Below are 16,466 nucleotides of genomic sequence, written 5' to 3'. Positions count from 1 at the left end.
GGCTAATCCTCGAGAAGGGTGGTGGAAGATTCTATTGAGTGTCGGAAAAGAAGTGGAGGCTTGCTTGCAGCGTGAAACCAGCCCTCAAGCACCGTAGAAGCGCTGCGGGACACACCCCCGTGCCTCCTGCTCTCCACTGCTCACCTGGCCGCACTCTCGCTTCCTCCGGACGCCTCACTGGTGAGGACGCACCTGGGGACAGAGCGGGACGGTCCCACGCCTCCACCTGGACCTGGGAGCACCCAGCAGGGCGACAGGCGCCCGGAACAGACCCCACACTCGGCGGGAGGGCGGCGCAGGCTGCGGGCAGGGCCGCCCCCGCGGAAGAAGCGCGCCGCCCCCGCCGCCCCCCGCCGCCCCCCGCCGCCCGCAGGTGGCGCTGCCTGCAGCCGCGCTCAGCCCCGCCGCCGCCGCCGCCGCCGCCGCCGCCGCCGAGCCGGCCGGGCTAGCGCAGCCCCCCGGCGCCGGCCGCAGCCCCTGGGCCCTCCCGCGGCTTCCTCGGCGGGGCTGCGCTTCCCCCGCCTCCCCTCCCTCCTTTTTCCCTCCCTCTCTCCTTCCCTCCATCCCTCCCGCCGCGCTCCGCGCATCGCTGCCTCCCCCGTCCCCACGCCAGGCGGACACGGGGGCGCCGCCGCGGCCGTCCGGTGGCCCCCCGCTCCCGCGGCCAGCGGAGCCGAGCGGAGCCGAGCCGAGCCAAGCAGAGCCGAGCCGAGCCGAGCCGAGCCGGGAGCCGGCGGGTGCCCGTGGGTGCGGCGCGGGAGGTGGGCGAGCGGCGCGGGGAATGGAGGACCCCAAAAGCAGCCTGGGGGCCGTGTGACAGCCGGCGGCGCTCGCACACACGCACACGCTCGAAGCGGCCGGGAGCCGGACCCCGGTGCAGAGCCGGGCAGCAGCGCCCTGCCCCGTCCCGCGGGGAGCCAGCATGGAGTGAGAGCAGCGTGCCGCCACCAGGTAAGGCGGGCAGGGTTCCCCGAAGGGACTCGGAGGACGGGAGGGCTCGGGGGTGGCGTTTCGGTGCCCTGCGGCTCGTGTCCGACGCGTTCCTCCAGCCCCCCACACGCACCCCCCAAGTAACGCCCTTCCCCGAGCCCCCCGGCAGCCACGGCGGCGGTGCGGGGGGATGCGGGGCGCGTTACTTATGTAACCGGGGGGCGAGCGGTCTCAGCCGCTCCCCGCTGGGCAGACGGCGAGCTGGCGGGCGGGGAGCAGACAGGGAACACGGTATGGAGGGCGACGGGGGGCTGGCGGTCGGCCCCAGTGGCCCCGTTTCCAGCTGCCGTCGCGGGAGCCTCTCGAGAGGGAGCCCCGCGCCCTCGGGCAGAGCGGTGTCGCCGCGGACCCGGCCGGGGCTGCGCGGGGTTCCCCACGCTCCGGGGCTCGGCAGCCGGCACCCGCCGACAGCGCTGAGAGGGGGAGCCCCGTTCCTCCCAGTCGACCCTCCCCGGCGGCGCTCCGTCTGGGAAAAACTTCAAAGGGAAGGGTGTAGGGGGGCTGTTTTGGCTGCTCCCGTCCCACTCCTCCTCTGGGAGGCCAGCGGGGGGCGGCCCCGCTGGGGGGAGCCGGGGTCGCGCTGGGCTGAACCGGGCAGCGATGAGGGCAGCCGGGGCCGGGCTGAGGGGACCCGGAGAGGTGTGGAGGGGGCGGCGCGGCCCCGGCCCCGACGGACGGGTAGGAAGGGAAGGGTCTCCTGGAGGGGAAAGCAGCGGCGGGAGCAGAGGGGACGGGGGGGGGGGTTCGTGAAGGGGCTGCCCATCTCCTCTTCGTCGGAGGGAGAGCGAGCTCTGTATCACCATGGCGACCTGAGGGAGGAAAGAGCTAAATAAATAAATAAGTAGGAGATAACTCCCCCCTTCCCCTCCCCCGGCCCCCGCCGCCGCTGCCTCCCCTTTCCTTCCAAGTCCCGTCGCAAAGAGGGGGGGCGGGGGGGAGAAGAGATATCGCAGACAAAACTTTCCGCTCGTGGTAAAAGCATTAAAGTGGCTGGGGGCCGCGGCTGGGAAGGGATCTCCGCACACAGCCGCGGGGATGCCGATGCCCGGCGTGGAGAAGGGGAGCCCCTTTCTCCGGGCGCGGCGGGAGGCAGGTTTCGCGGGAGGGAGAAGCTGCTTCCAGGCGAGCTCCACATCGCTGCTTATCCCAGCCTCCCCCTCTACTCCCCGGCCCCTGGGGATTTGCTTCCCCCGATTCAGCACCGCGAACAGCGGCGGGTTCAGCACCACGGCCGGCGGCTCTTCAGCACCATGGCCAGCAGCCGGGGCCGGTGGGGCTCCGGGAGGCAGCGGGGGCACCCCTGCAGGCGTCCCCAAAGGAGAATCGGTTGCTTCTCTCAGCTGGGGACAGCCCTGAAAACCCCATGCTGCTCCCAGCAGGGTGTTGGGAACCGTAGGATGCCTCACCTAGGGCCGCTAAACTTTCCTGAGGCAAACATCTGCGGGAGCTGAGAGCACAAGTATTAACAAATGGCATGCTCGAAACGCACTTGCTCGAGCTTCCTTATGAAGAGAAACAACTTCTTGTGAGTCTTTTGTAGTGGTTCTCAGTAGCTTGTTATGGCTCCCCAGCAGGATCGTTCACACGCACAACGTCCATAAAATGAGCCCTGCAGAAATGGTGAAAAATATATGCTCTCGACTTGTTTTCCTGAGGAAAACTTGTTGAGAAATTGCACTTAAGGAAACTGCAATCTTAGCTTTGGGAGATACCCCATTGCTGGGGTGTACAATTGCATATATGAAGTTTGTGCCAATCAGACAGACATGTTCAACTAATTAGAAAATCACCTACTGATCAGGAACTGCTCTCAGATATTTGGGCACCATTTAAAGAAATACACAAAGGGGGAGGGAGGGAAGGATTCAGGCTGGTGACAAAAAAAAGGTATTTGTTACACTGATAAGTTGTGAATTATTGGCTCAGTGTTGCTATACATATCTCATACTAGTAGTTATGTATGCAATTACTGCTTCAGACTAGGAAAAATATTCTAGAAAAGCAAACAGCATAATGAATAATATTCACTAGGGAAGATAGAGATGGATTAGTCACTTTTGTGTTCACTGTGTCAGGATGTTCTTTTTTCATTAAACAAACAAGATTTATTTAACCTTACCCTGGTCCTGATGGGCAGTAAACTATAGATACATGCAGAATTATTGGGTTTGAGTCTAAATTCCCAGACAATTGAAATTATTCTTCAACTATAATCAAATTTTCAACTCACACTTGCTTCTAGATTCCTTCTTTGCTATAAATTATCCATTTCAAATAAGTCCAGAGACAATCATATAGGTGATTCCAATCCGTGCATGGGTGGTAGTCAGGATCTCTACTCATGCAGGGACCCCAAGTAAATTTATCTCTAAGAATTGTCGTTGAAGTGAAGTCTTTTAGTAAAGAACTGTAGATCCACATTTTGCCCAAACTACACTTCAGGACTAGTCAAGTGAACTAACAAGTTAAGCCTTTATGGAAATAGAGACCTGAATTTCTCATTAGGAGTGTAGAAATTAAGGACTAAACTGTAAGTATGGGCTTCGTAACTCATTACTTTCCTGTGGGAAAATGGGAAGAAGTAATAGATTACAAATCTTCAGGGCAGTTACTAGCTCATTTATTATACTTGAAGATATTGATTTTATTATGTAAGACAATACTCCTGCAGTGTCAGAATAATTTTATCAGATAATTACAAAATGATTTTACCTTGTAAGCAATAGAACTATACGTATATATACATATATATACATGAACATCAATGAAAATCCCACAACCACAACCTCAATCATTTTAGTAAATGACAGAATTCTTTATAGAATTTTTGCCAGTGCATTTACACAGAATTTAATACAAGCTTCCCAAGATGCATTATTTTACTGCAGAAAACATTTTTTTCACAAGCATCTATCTGTAAACTTGTTTTATATTCATTCAAATTATGAAAGAGAAATATGATTTAATTTTCATAAAAAATCCAACAAAATGAATTTATTCAAATATTTCATAGATGTTAGTCCTGTGCTGTTCTTTCTTTCACCTATAAATACCAAGAACTCTGGACAATGTTGAAGTAAGCTTACTGGTTTTGTCATGATATCCTTCTGTTTTTGTTGGTTTTTTTGTTTGTTTGGTTTGGTTTGCTTTGCTTTGCTTTGCTTTGGTTTGCTTTGCTTTTTTCTTTCAAGAATGTATTTATGTGGTTCTACAAAAGTAAGAAGTAAAGGAATACATATAATTCAGATAAATTAAGCTGTGTCTTCAATAGTAGTGGTTTATGCCTTGTAGAGTACATGTATGTTCATGTTTTTTTCTTTTTTATTTTCACTGTTATTAAAAGTATGAGAGCTCTGATCAGTGTTTTTATCATCTGCTTGCTACAAAATGTTGCTTTTAACTGGGAAAATTAAACACTGATAGTTTTAAAAGAGAGAAATGGTGTTTTTTACATTTATATAGATACATGATTTTTAGTGGTGGAGGCAGTTTGATTTGAGAACACAATATTCCTAATATATAATGCATCAATATTTAATAATGATTATGCAGAAACCAACCAACACTTTCTAAACAATGAATGCTAAATTTACTGGCTGGTAGACCCAAGGAAAGAGTTCTTATCTCATTCCTGCTTGGCAGAGATTTCCTGGAAGATGGTTGTGTATATTTTTTTTAAACTGTGTGTCAGATGTATTACTAGAATGCTACTGGTATTTGAAATACAGTTATATTACCTGTGTTATGAATAGCTGAAATTAAAGACTTGAAAATAAGAGGTTACTAAGTCCACTTTTTCATACAACAATACAATTTTTAATTATGTGCAAAGATGATGACTGTCATGAAACCTGGAAGCTTTCAGATCTGAAAAGATTTCAGCTTTTCAGATTCAGCTAAATGAACTGAGTAATGAACATGAGTAAAATACTCATGACAGTATTGTGGATTGTGTGTCAAAAGGACAGCCCACCCCAATTCAGCATGCTGAAAAATTGAATGGTAGCCGTCCTGTCCATGCACGGGCTGGAGGAGGAAAAAACACAGAAGTCATGTGCAGAGATTGACATTTTTTAGTCATTATATGCTTTGGTATGGCAACTGCAAAGGTACTGTGCTTCAGGTATGAATTATGAGGAGGCTCAAAGCACCATCCTTATTTAACTTATCACCCATTGTACTTCTAGTAGGATATCATGCAGGGCCAAGAGAATTTCACAACTAAGGAAATATATCTTATTTACAGCTTAAAGGAACATTAAAATGCATTTTCACTAGCTAGTGACAATGCACTTTATTGTCAAGCTTATACATATGGCCAGCAGAACATCCTGCCTTCTGATACAGGGGAAAAAAAATTTAAGTTCTTAAATGATGTGCAATTTCTACCAGCAGGTCAGGTGAATGGATCCTCATGGCCATTCAATGACCAGTAAAATCAGTGAAGATCTCTGTAAATGGAGGGACTGTATACAGTCTTGACTGCAGAAGCTCCAGTTAATGGCAGAGGTTGCAGAACAGTCTCTAACATAAACAAGAACTTTTTTTCTGGAGTATTAGTTAATAGAGTTTTGTAATAAAAAAAAAAAAAATCACCTGAAAGGTGATTGACTCATTGATTCACTGTTTCTATTTGTCCGTTACAGCTTCAGGTCAACCATTAATGGTATCTGCATATGAAGTACAACATGATATTACCAGTATAAGCATCCACAAGAACAGGAATATTACCATTACCGTACCTCTAACTGACAATAAGATAAGAAAAGGCATTGTTTTATTACAATAGTATCTATTACCTTAATATTAGTAAAAAAAAAATTTAAAAAAAATAAAAATCTTTCAGTCTTGTCTATACCTCAAAATGAACATAAGAATTTGGATGGAAGTACATATTTATAACAGACAATTCTTCACTTTGAATATTATTTACTTCCAAGAAACATTTTCTTTCTTGTCTCATTTTGGTAGGAAAATAATATACTATATCCAAGGGCAGAACTACAGAACTAGCCTTGTTAGAAAACTTGAACTCTCTCACACATAGCTTGCAATTCACAGGAGTAAATTTCAGTACTACAGAGAGAGAAGTTTTTAAAGCATTTGCATTATTAACACTGTTAGTGCAGATAGTGAAGGCTCATTCAAACATTTAAGTCAGAGCTATTAAACCTTACTGCCAATGACCTACCCTTTCACATACATCATAAATGGTTCACACTGAGGGAACTAACCTTCAGACTTTGCAACGTATGTGGAGACCTGAGCCTTCAGAAAAGTCTCCCAATCAGAGGAAGTATCTGACTCATTCTAACTCAGAGACTTCAGGCAATTGCTATAAACATAAATGTGATCTTTGTCATTCAGTCGCAAGGCAGTGGCACCTGATCCTTGTGTGCCCCATGGCTAAAGAGAGTGGCTAGAGACAGTGTCGGTGTGGAGAGGAGCTTTAGCACAAGCTTGGTCCTACATCTTACCACAGCCTTGCAGACATAGCCTTAGCCTCGAATTTCATTTCCCTTCATACCCTTTGACCTAACTGCATCAGGCCTGTAAGTTCAACTGCACCTTTAGAGAAGTTCTAGTTCCGATTGCTCCTGTCATACCAGTCACAGCATTTCATAGTCAAATAAATAGTAAAGATCATAGGTTTATACCGCTGTACTGTGTTATTCTGTATTCATTTTAATCTAGATAGACTGTTGGAGCCTGACCTGAGGATGCCACCAGTGCACAGGACATATTGAGACGCTCTGGAGCAGAATGCTGGGGCTTGTTTTCTAAGGAAAGCAGAGTGCTGACATTTGTACTGAATTCTCAGGAAAAAAAATAAATCTTCTGGACAATAAAACAATAATGTGCAGATTGAAAGAGTGAAATAGAAGGCTGAAAGAAAGAACAAGATGATGAGAGAGAGAGCGCACGAGAGCATAGTTAATTCAATGCTCTAATCAACTGTGTTCTGCAGTGCTTTATCATAAGCATCCCTGCATTAGGCTCACCAGCTCAGAGCACTTTGCAGCATTGCAGGAAATCCTCTGCTTTTTGCTTTCCATTTAAAACAAAACAAAACAACAACAACAGCTCTCATTGTATCTAGTCAATACAGACAAGTTTGTCAATGAAATCAAAGGAGAAATTATCTCACATAATTTAGTATTTATCATACTCAAGACGTGTGGTTCATTAGAATAATGAGCAACTGCCTCAAAGTATTAATTTGAAGAATGAGAAAATAATGACATTGCCTACCTTCCTTCTTTTTCTCCCGCCATCTCCTCTTGACACACACAGTCTGCAGTTTCTATCTGCTTGTCAGATCAATTTTCCATTCTTGAAAAGAAGCATTTATTTTAAGTGATTGTAATTAAGACGCCTTTTCTTCCAGCTCAGTATCTGTCTGGACATGAAGAGGTAATTCCTCATTGATTTCCAAGGGGCTAGATTTCCACAGAAAAATCTTCAACAGGCAACGTGTGCTTTTCAAGAATAGCTTTCCTGGGTTCTCTATAGAGTTTGTGAGAAGAGACAGGCAATTCTAAAGTGAAACTTCAGTCCATCAAAGATCTCAGTAGACCTCTAGAGATGTCAAATTTTGGTGCTTCAGGTTTCATGGAATGTATCTCACTTAAGTAAACCAATGCAGGATTCCATTTTTGCAGAAGGTGTGGAAGATGAAACCCTGTTTTCAGAGCTTCCAGACAGAATTGTACCTACTAAATTTCTTGATTTGCATGGTCCTACATCACTGTTTTCATGGCTGACTTATCTCAAGAATACATGGAAGTAAAGCTTGGTGTTTTTTTTTCTCCCATTGTTTCTGATGACCTTCAGCTGCAGTATGGAGCAGCTCAGCACTTCTTGATCTCAGAGGTGGCCTTAAACCATCAGAACTGGAAACAACAGCAGGAGTGGAATGAACATAGATATGCAAGGGTAGAAGGAAACTTTTTTTAGTAATTAAAACCAGTGGTTGTTTAAGGACATCAGGAGTGCCATCAGTTGCAGTGGGCTCTGAATCATGGCCTCTGTGTCAATGTGGAGATGAAAGAAGGCTGAGCTGGAAGGGAAGTAATGGAAATCATGCCAACTCCTGTAAAAATAATACAGACATAGTGCTGTATTCTCCTTAGCATGCTACTTGCTTTCTCTGGTACAAATGGAGGAAAGAATATTGGTTTGTGCTTCAGCCTTTTTAGATGGGAGATAAATAAAATGCCTCATTTACTTCTTTACTGAATGGGAACTAGGGATTATCAAATCTTCACCCAGCATTATTTTTTACAGGGGAGGAGGAGAAAGGAGGCTATTAGGTTGCAGCCCATTAACACTACCCAGTGTGGTGTGAACTTCAAACTGGGGCTGCCCCATAAAATGCAGTGTCTCTCCAGTACTCTTGCAATTCTTGGATGTTACAAATTGCTGTATAAGAATTTTAATACTTCAGGTAGTTAATCATGTTAAATAAACTAGATACCCGTTTATCTCAGCAAAGTATCCGGCAGGGATATGAACAATTTTTATGAAGCTGCTGTATTCCATCTATTAGGCATAATTACATTAAAGCGCAAAGTGCATTAGAAGTCTTTCAGGATTAAAAACAAAGTAATGCTAATCTACTTTCCAGAAATATACTGAAGTTATTAATAAAATCAGAAAGAGAAGCAAGCAAATAGAGGATCCTATGTATTAACAAAATTGTCCAGCAATATGTGCAATATTCTAGTGATGGTGACTAGAATTATATATAGGGTATTTGCAGTATGATTTTGTGGTAGTAGTTGATCACTGTTGGTTTGGCACTTGTGAGTGCTGAGTGCACATGAGAACACAGATCTCTTGTAACTGTTCTGTAGACATTAATTGCCATTACTTTTTTTTCTCAACATTTGGATTTACATATTTAGAAAGTGACCACAAACTTCTACAGCATCCCAGTGCCAAATTCTGTGTCTGACTGAGTTCTCCATCTCTAGTCAGAGATGCTACACACAAATTTAAGACAGTCAAAATCTGGAAGGGGTGGGAGGGAGAAAATGTCAAGAGAGAAGGAATAAAGACATGCAAAAATGTGAAAGGAAAAAAATAAACAACCCTTGAACTGGATCATAAACACTCCCACATTCAGAACAATTCATTCCACTGTTCTGGGTTCACTCTTTGAAAACGTAAGGCTATTTCCAACTTCTCAATATTGCTGATTGTTATTTCCCATCTCTCTATCCCTTGCAACTAATGAGTTTATCATTTTCATACAAATCAATCTCTTAACAGATCACAGGATTCAGAAATCCATTTCACAAGAAAGTACAACATAGTTAATACACTGCGTTAACACTCGCAGTGTCCTTGCCTTATGGATATATATAAAAAAATAATTGCTAAAATATTCTAAACTGCTATCTAGAAAAGAAATAGTACCCACTGTTTATAAGCTACAAATGTCTATTATTGTCTCACTGCATTCCAGCAGTGTGTGCTGCAGGGAATAACTTTGTTCTGTTCATGAAATAAGAGGTAACAATAGCAGATATGAAACACATTCATCTCCAACCAGAAGCCAAGCAAAAATACTGTATAAAGTCAAAGACTTAAAAAATAAAGAAAGCAGAATTAAGAAGTTCTCAGCTGAACTGTTTTCAAAGACGAGAACTCATGGTTTGTTGTTTTGTTTTTAATTACAGCTGCATTCAGAAGCCAAACTGGTGGGTTTGGGGACTCACACACAGCTCACATCTTAGAAGAGAATTAAGCTGGTGGATGGTAGGAAAAATCAGGTAGGCCCTTAGAGAGGTTGAAGGGAAAAGATGTATGATGTGATCATGAGGAAAGTAAAAGAAACCAGAGGAAAATTTGCTGAAAATGTATAGGAAGAGTAAATCCTGCCAACCCGTTACAGAAATAGAGTCATGGGAAATATGTGATCTTGTATATGCATTTGATTCAAAGAGTATTAAAGGAGTATTAAAGTCTTTCCATTAATTTCAATGGGTCTCATATCAGACCTTAAATGTAAATTTACTTTAAATAGGCTAGCACATAGGAGAGAGTGGTCTGACATACAGTTTCCTTAGTATAGCTCAGGATGGCTTCATTACTTACAACTGTCAGCAGAAATCTTTGTATAATCCAGACTAAACTTTTTTCTTATTTGTGCTATGTAATTCTAAGAGTACAGCCAGGAGATAGAAAGTGAATAACTAATATATTTTAGAAATGTCTACGAATATTCTGAATTCCTTCTTCTTTATGATGATTTTAAGATGCAGTTTCTCACATTTCACTGCAGTACAAGCACATCATACTCCTATGGGTATTTAGCAGCTCCTTGGGAATACAGAAAGTACAGCACATTTCCTAAAAAGAAGGCTGTGTATCACCCCAAATGTTTACCAGAAGTTGGAGCCAGAGTATTTTTGCTTGACCTTGAACAAATATCAGTCTGTTTTAGGTCCAAAGCATAGATTTGGGAGTAAATATGAAAATACAATTCAAAGGAGATTATTTTAAAATGGATGTCTGTTGCAAATTGCATAGAATATCAGTAAACAGCAGTAGATGAGCACAGCTGAAATAGAAAAATCAGAGGCATGAAAAATGTCATGTTATACTTCCTCACACCAACAAATGAAATATCATAATTCTTCTTAAAAAATCAGAAATATGTCAGATTTTTGCTATTGCCACTTTCCCTTAAGTAAAATTTTCCATAAACATACAAACAAAAAAAATAGTGCAGGATCTGACTCATATTGATTTATGACAGTAAGTCTAAGTTTAAGTTTAAGACCAAAGCAAAAACAGTTTAGATCAGCTGTTTAGACAGACCACTATGATGAAGTAGAAACTGAGAGAAGGGAAACCATATTATTCTTGGAAGAGGTATCATGGCTCATAATCATGCTGGACTAGATACTGTGTGAAGATGACTTTCCCAATAAGTAAGCAAACGTTAGATCAGGCCTAATGAAAATTTATTTTCTTGAGCAGTAAGCCCATTAAAATCCCAAGAGAAGTTGTAGCCAACAAGTGTGTAGGCAGGGCTACACCATATGGTTCAAGAAAAAGACAAGCTAAGGAGCTGGGCTGAGCAATTGGGAAAGGTGAGAGGAAACACCACCAACTGAATCAACAGGAAATCTTATGAGCAGAAGAGGGACAAAAATCAGGTTTTACTTTTTAAACATTACACAGAGGAAGAACTTTAACCTTCTACAACAAGCAGACTTCTGGCTTCAGGCTTGCTTTTATTTTCAGTGAGACCTAAAGTTGAGTGAGGGTGGACCCAGAATATGTATTCCAAAACTCAGCATATTCACAATCTAAGAACTGGATTTTGTCAGTTGTTCTCATATTCACTTGAGCTTCACCAAAGATGTGCTATCAGGAAAAAAAAAAAAAAAAAGAAACCAAAAACCTCAATCCCAAACTGTGCTCTCTGGTTATAACTGTAATCATCAAAGCAATACTCAATAACCTAGAATTAGCACTTCTACTTAATCCTACACACCAACGTGGGAGGCAAAGAGGAGGAGAACAGTGTAGTTCTGTTGCAGCTAGATAAACATGTATTAAGGATTAGTACAGAGGTCAAAATTAGAACTATTAGAACTAAAGCTTAAAAAAAAAAAAAAAAACTTCATCCCCTAAATAAAAAATATTTATACAAGTAACTGCAAAATAAAATGTTTCTCCTTTGTGCTACCTGTGAATAGATCTAATAATCAAGGATCAAATCTTGTATGTCCTACAATCTTACATGATTTTGGTTCATGTGAACAAGCTCTTGTTGAATGTATGTGTAAAAATTACTCTATCTTAACCTTACATTGGATCTCTAATGCACTCAGAACAAAGCTTAATTAATATGATTGAATATAAGAATTATGAAATCATTTCACAGAAATATAGAAAAAGTAGGTTATAACGGACTTCTACAGGTCTCTAGTCAAACCTTACCAGTGCCAAGCAGTAGGGAATAATCACTTCCCTCATTCTTCTTGATATTTTATTACTAATGCATCTCAGTATACATTCATCTTTCACTGATTTAAGGGTACACCACTGAGCTATGTACACTTGCTGTCTGTAGAACCCACAGATCCTGTTCTGCAGAGCTGCTACTTAATGAGTTGGTCCCCTGCCTGCATTGATGCATGGATTGCTCTGCCCCAGGTGCAGGACTTTGCATTTGTCCTTGTAGAACTTTTTGATGTTCATAGCGCATTCCTGTTGCTTGTTAAGATCCCTCTGAATAACACCCCTACCAACCTTGTGAACCAACTGCTCCTTCTATTTTGGTGTCATCCAGAGGCTAGACATGTTAAAAGTCCCTGATGAAATCATTAGACAACATTGGCCCAAGCAGGTATGAACCCCTGGCACCACCATTAGATTCACACCCTTCAAGCTCAAAGGTCCAGACAGTTCTTCACCACTCTGTACAGTCTACCTATCTAGTCCACTTGTCCTCTCTTTGCCCACAGACCTCATTCACAGACCCAGTCATTTAATTGTAGAAGATTGCCAGATTGGTTAAGCATGATTTTCAAAGGGCTGTTCCTGATCTTGTTCTTGTTCTTCATGTCTGGAAATATCTTTTCAAGAATTTCCTGCACAGTTTTGCTCAAGAACTGAAGACAGCCTAATCAGCTTGTAGTTTCTTAAATCCACCTTCTTGTCTATTTTAAAAGAAAGGCATATAATTTGCCTGTTTACAGTCATCAGGGACCTCCTCATCTATTTTGATTTTTAATATTATCATGTTAATTAGTCTCATTTTTAAATTTTAGATTTCCTTCCACTTTGAATATCCTTGTCTCTTGCTGCTAAGTTGGCTGCTTCTCAGTGTATAACTTGATTTTCTATGTGAATAGTCTATCATCAGATGATTACTTGGCAATCTTTTCCAAATTTGTGTCATATTTCTAGAAGGCTTATATTTCATTTGCAAAGCTTTCTCCCACAGAAAGTAGGTGTACAGCATCCCAGTCCAAAAAGTGGTTTTGGAATTTTCCTTTCAAAAATGTTACATTCCTTTCCTCAACAAATATTTTATCTACATTCTTTCTGTGTGTATGTGTACTAGAATAGGAAGCTACATGATTTGGAGAAACTTTTAATTCATTTTCAGCAAAACAAAACTAAATGTTAATAATTTTAATCATTCTCATGGACAATGTTTGTTGTGTGAGTCTCTCTGCATAACTGAAGTCCATAAGATTATCTGGGCATATATAGTTATTCACAGGAATATTAAAGCACCTCAGTTTTGGTTTGATTACTTCTGAGTCTTTAACATGAGATGTGTTTTTCTGATATTTTCAATTGGGTATTTTTGCTCCTAGTCATATATACAAGGTAGCTTCTGCTTTTGAATTGAACTGAAGTTTTTCCTATTCATTTCAGTGGGGAATAAATTCAGGTCCTTAATTAAATTTTATCACCTACATCACATCCGTCTTCATGGAAGAACCATAGTATAGTGATATTCTCCTCATAGACTATGAAGGACAAATGTTGTAAATGTGAATTAACAGCATTAACTACCGCATAATCAGTATTTTTTTTTCTAAGACAGATTTCTGATTGACTTTCAACGTGACAGTAGTGACTTGAATTAAATTATTACAATTTCTATCTGCTAATAAGAGCACAGCAAGAGCCTTACAAGTAATTCTGAAACAAATATACCTCTTCTCTGCTCTGTTTTTGATCAGCAGCTGTTTTCTCCAGCTTCTTTCTTAGCTCCAGTAATACAAATGTCTCTAGACTATACCCTAGGCCACCAGAGCTGTTGTAGGTACTGAAATAAACTAAATAGTCATGATGTACTCCCCAAGTTGTTGATCTTTCCCTCACCTTCTTTTCCCTCTGCTCCCTCTGCTCCTTATATCTGTATCAAAAAAAAAAAAAAAAAAAAAAAAAAGACATATTTTTCTTCGTTCAGTTTGTCAAGGCTGCTGAACAAAGTATTTTATCACCACTGGTCCTCTGTAAACATGCCATAGCCAACCTCCACACAGGAATAGAATTCCCATAGCCTTCCTGAAGGCACTCATCTCTTTTTGTACATTCCTTGATGAGAAAATTCACGGCTATAGAGGGATATTAAAAAGTGGACCAATTCTCCTGTTCTGAAGAGTAGACAAATTCTAATTTTCCCAGATTAGAAGGAAGTAAACTCTGTCCTCTAGTATATGCTCTCACCTACACTGAAATTGTTTTCATTCACCCACTGGAATCATAAATTCTTTCTCCTAACAGAATGACACACTTTGTCTCCAAGATCATGCAGGGGTGAAATGCTAAGAAACACTTCAGTACACTAACCACAGGCAGACAATGTACTCAATTTTTTAAACAAAAAGCAATTATAACCCTTATTAACCTGTACACCTTTTACAAACAATGGGATAGGATCAAAGAACACAGTCCTTAAAATTAAAAAAAAAAAAAAAAAAAAAAAAAAAAACAGGGAAAAAAAAAAAACACAAAGCAGTTTCATCTCAGAAAGCAAAGCAGCAGTATCAGGACAATGACTGAGAAGTCAAAGTTGCAGATCTCTGTTTATTCCCTCTCATACTTATCAAGGACTCTGAGATGACACATGTTCTGTTTAAAGTCAAATAATGTTTTTTTTCCTAATTACTAACACTTTGAACTTTTAATTAGGATCTCAAATGAAGCTCTCCTGCCTCTAGCAATTCCCACAGAAATAAGAGCATTTCAAGCTTAGCAAAGCACTAACATAGATGCAGCATGCAATAACTTACAGCTCCACAATAACAGTGTACTAAAAGGAAGATATGATGAAAAGAGATACAGGCCAGACTAACTCTTGATTTCCATGTCATGCAATCTCACTGTGTGCTATATGGAATGAATCTTATATTGGAGGACAGAAACAGAGTTTTGCTTGAGTGCAACAAACCCATAACTGGTAGAAATTGTATTCCTACAGAGCTAGTTCCTCAAGATGGGTGAGTGCAAGTATGGAAAACTGATCCACGGATGAAATAGAATGTCTGGTTCTTTGCTGACATAGATGACATAGCTGCTTTGCACTGTGCTGGTTGATTCCTAGCACCTTTGGTCTAGTGCCATGAATGGAGAACACCAGATTCCAGAACCTTCCAGTATGATCTCCATCTGCTGATCATACAGCTCTGCTCACTTGGGGATTCCTGAATGAGAGAACAACGTCATGGTCAGTGGTTGCAAACAGTCAACTCTTCAAACCAAACCAGGGCCACAGGAATCTACTGCTAAGTACACAATTATTCATGCTTTTTATCAGAACACTGAATTAAAATAAAGGGTTGCAGCAATTTTTTACATTCAAAGAGAGATGGACATTTTGCCCAGTACAATCATCCTCTAATCCAAATAATCCCTGCTAAAGAACTTCAGTTTCTTAGCTGTCATAAACTGAAGTTGTTCACCTTTATAATGAAATTCAGTGCTCCATTCCACTGTCACTTTCCTCATCAAGTAGTTCCTTCCTTTCCATGCTGCTGCAGTATTATATAACCAGCCATGTGCAAAAGCTGGATGCAAACCCAGTTTAAGAGCCGAGCTCAATGCAGCAGAGCCACATTCATTTACCTGTTTGGAGAAAGGTACAAATTCGCAGATGACAAGTTCTCTTTAAAAAGTAACAGTTTTAAGTGACATAAATATGTTTTTCCTGTGCCTCAAACTCTGCAGAGTCACATACATCCCTGTGAAAATCAGGATGGGAATATTTGGTATCCATTTTGCAAGAATGTGAACAGCATCCAGAAACACTAGCAACACACCATATTGGCATTAGCATGAAGTGAAGTAAATCCTCCTTCTCAGTAAGACTAATTCCCCAAGGTGCCACACTTGTATGCGCAACATTTGCACATACTGGATATGATACACAGGAGAATAAGTGACAGATTGACAGATGAGGTCAGTGCTTCATCCCAGGTCTTGGACTGGATTTCCAAGGGATGTTTTTTGTTTTCAATGGGGATTGAGAGGAAAAAGATATTGGAAATGTCACTTAATGGAATTGTGTAAGGCTCATGAAAGAAAACTGCAAAAAATGAGCAATCAGATGAATCAATGACCATAAAAATTTCATCACAGGAAACCTCTAAAAAGTCAGTAGATACTTGTATAGGTTTTGCAACAGTACCAGTAATAGAATAGAGGGAAGGATAAGTTGGTTGTATTCATCTTTGGAGACAGTTTCTAGCTCCTGAGTAATTATCAACAGAGATAAGGAACAGTCACATTGTCCAGGTGGGCATAAAAAAATAATAATAATAATTTTAAAAAAAGTATAAAAAACCTATTCCAGGTCTATTACCAAAGGACTCTTCAAAACAGGAGATGTGTTACCACCAAACAGCCTGTGTCTGAACCAAGTAAGTGAAAAGTTACTCAGGCTTATTTGTATCACTATCCACATTTCTTACTCCAGAAACTGTTACTACTTTGAA

At 41.6% G+C, this 16,466-nt stretch overlaps 1 protein-coding gene across 3 annotated transcripts in view; it reads left to right on the top strand.

Annotated features, from left to right (window-relative positions):
• The first annotated feature begins 460 nt into the window (after positions 1-460).
• Positions 461-16,466, top strand: part of KCNJ6 (potassium inwardly rectifying channel subfamily J member 6) — a 166,439-nt gene continuing 150,433 nt past the window's right edge. The window contains exon 1 of one of the 3 annotated variants that reach the window (XM_027449119.3): positions 461-951. The gene's annotated coding sequence lies outside the window, so the exon portion shown is untranslated. The remainder of the gene's footprint in view (positions 952-16,466) is intronic. The other 2 variants (XM_027449120.3, XM_072026943.1) reach the window with 2 other exon arrangements.

This window comes from Anas platyrhynchos, chromosome 1, assembly GCF_047663525.1.
Source record: "Anas platyrhynchos isolate ZD024472 breed Pekin duck chromosome 1, IASCAAS_PekinDuck_T2T, whole genome shotgun sequence".
Taxonomy (NCBI): domain Eukaryota; kingdom Metazoa; phylum Chordata; class Aves; order Anseriformes; family Anatidae; genus Anas; species Anas platyrhynchos.
Note: the sequence above shows the minus strand (reverse complement) of the source record. Positions and strands in the feature narration are given on the sequence as shown.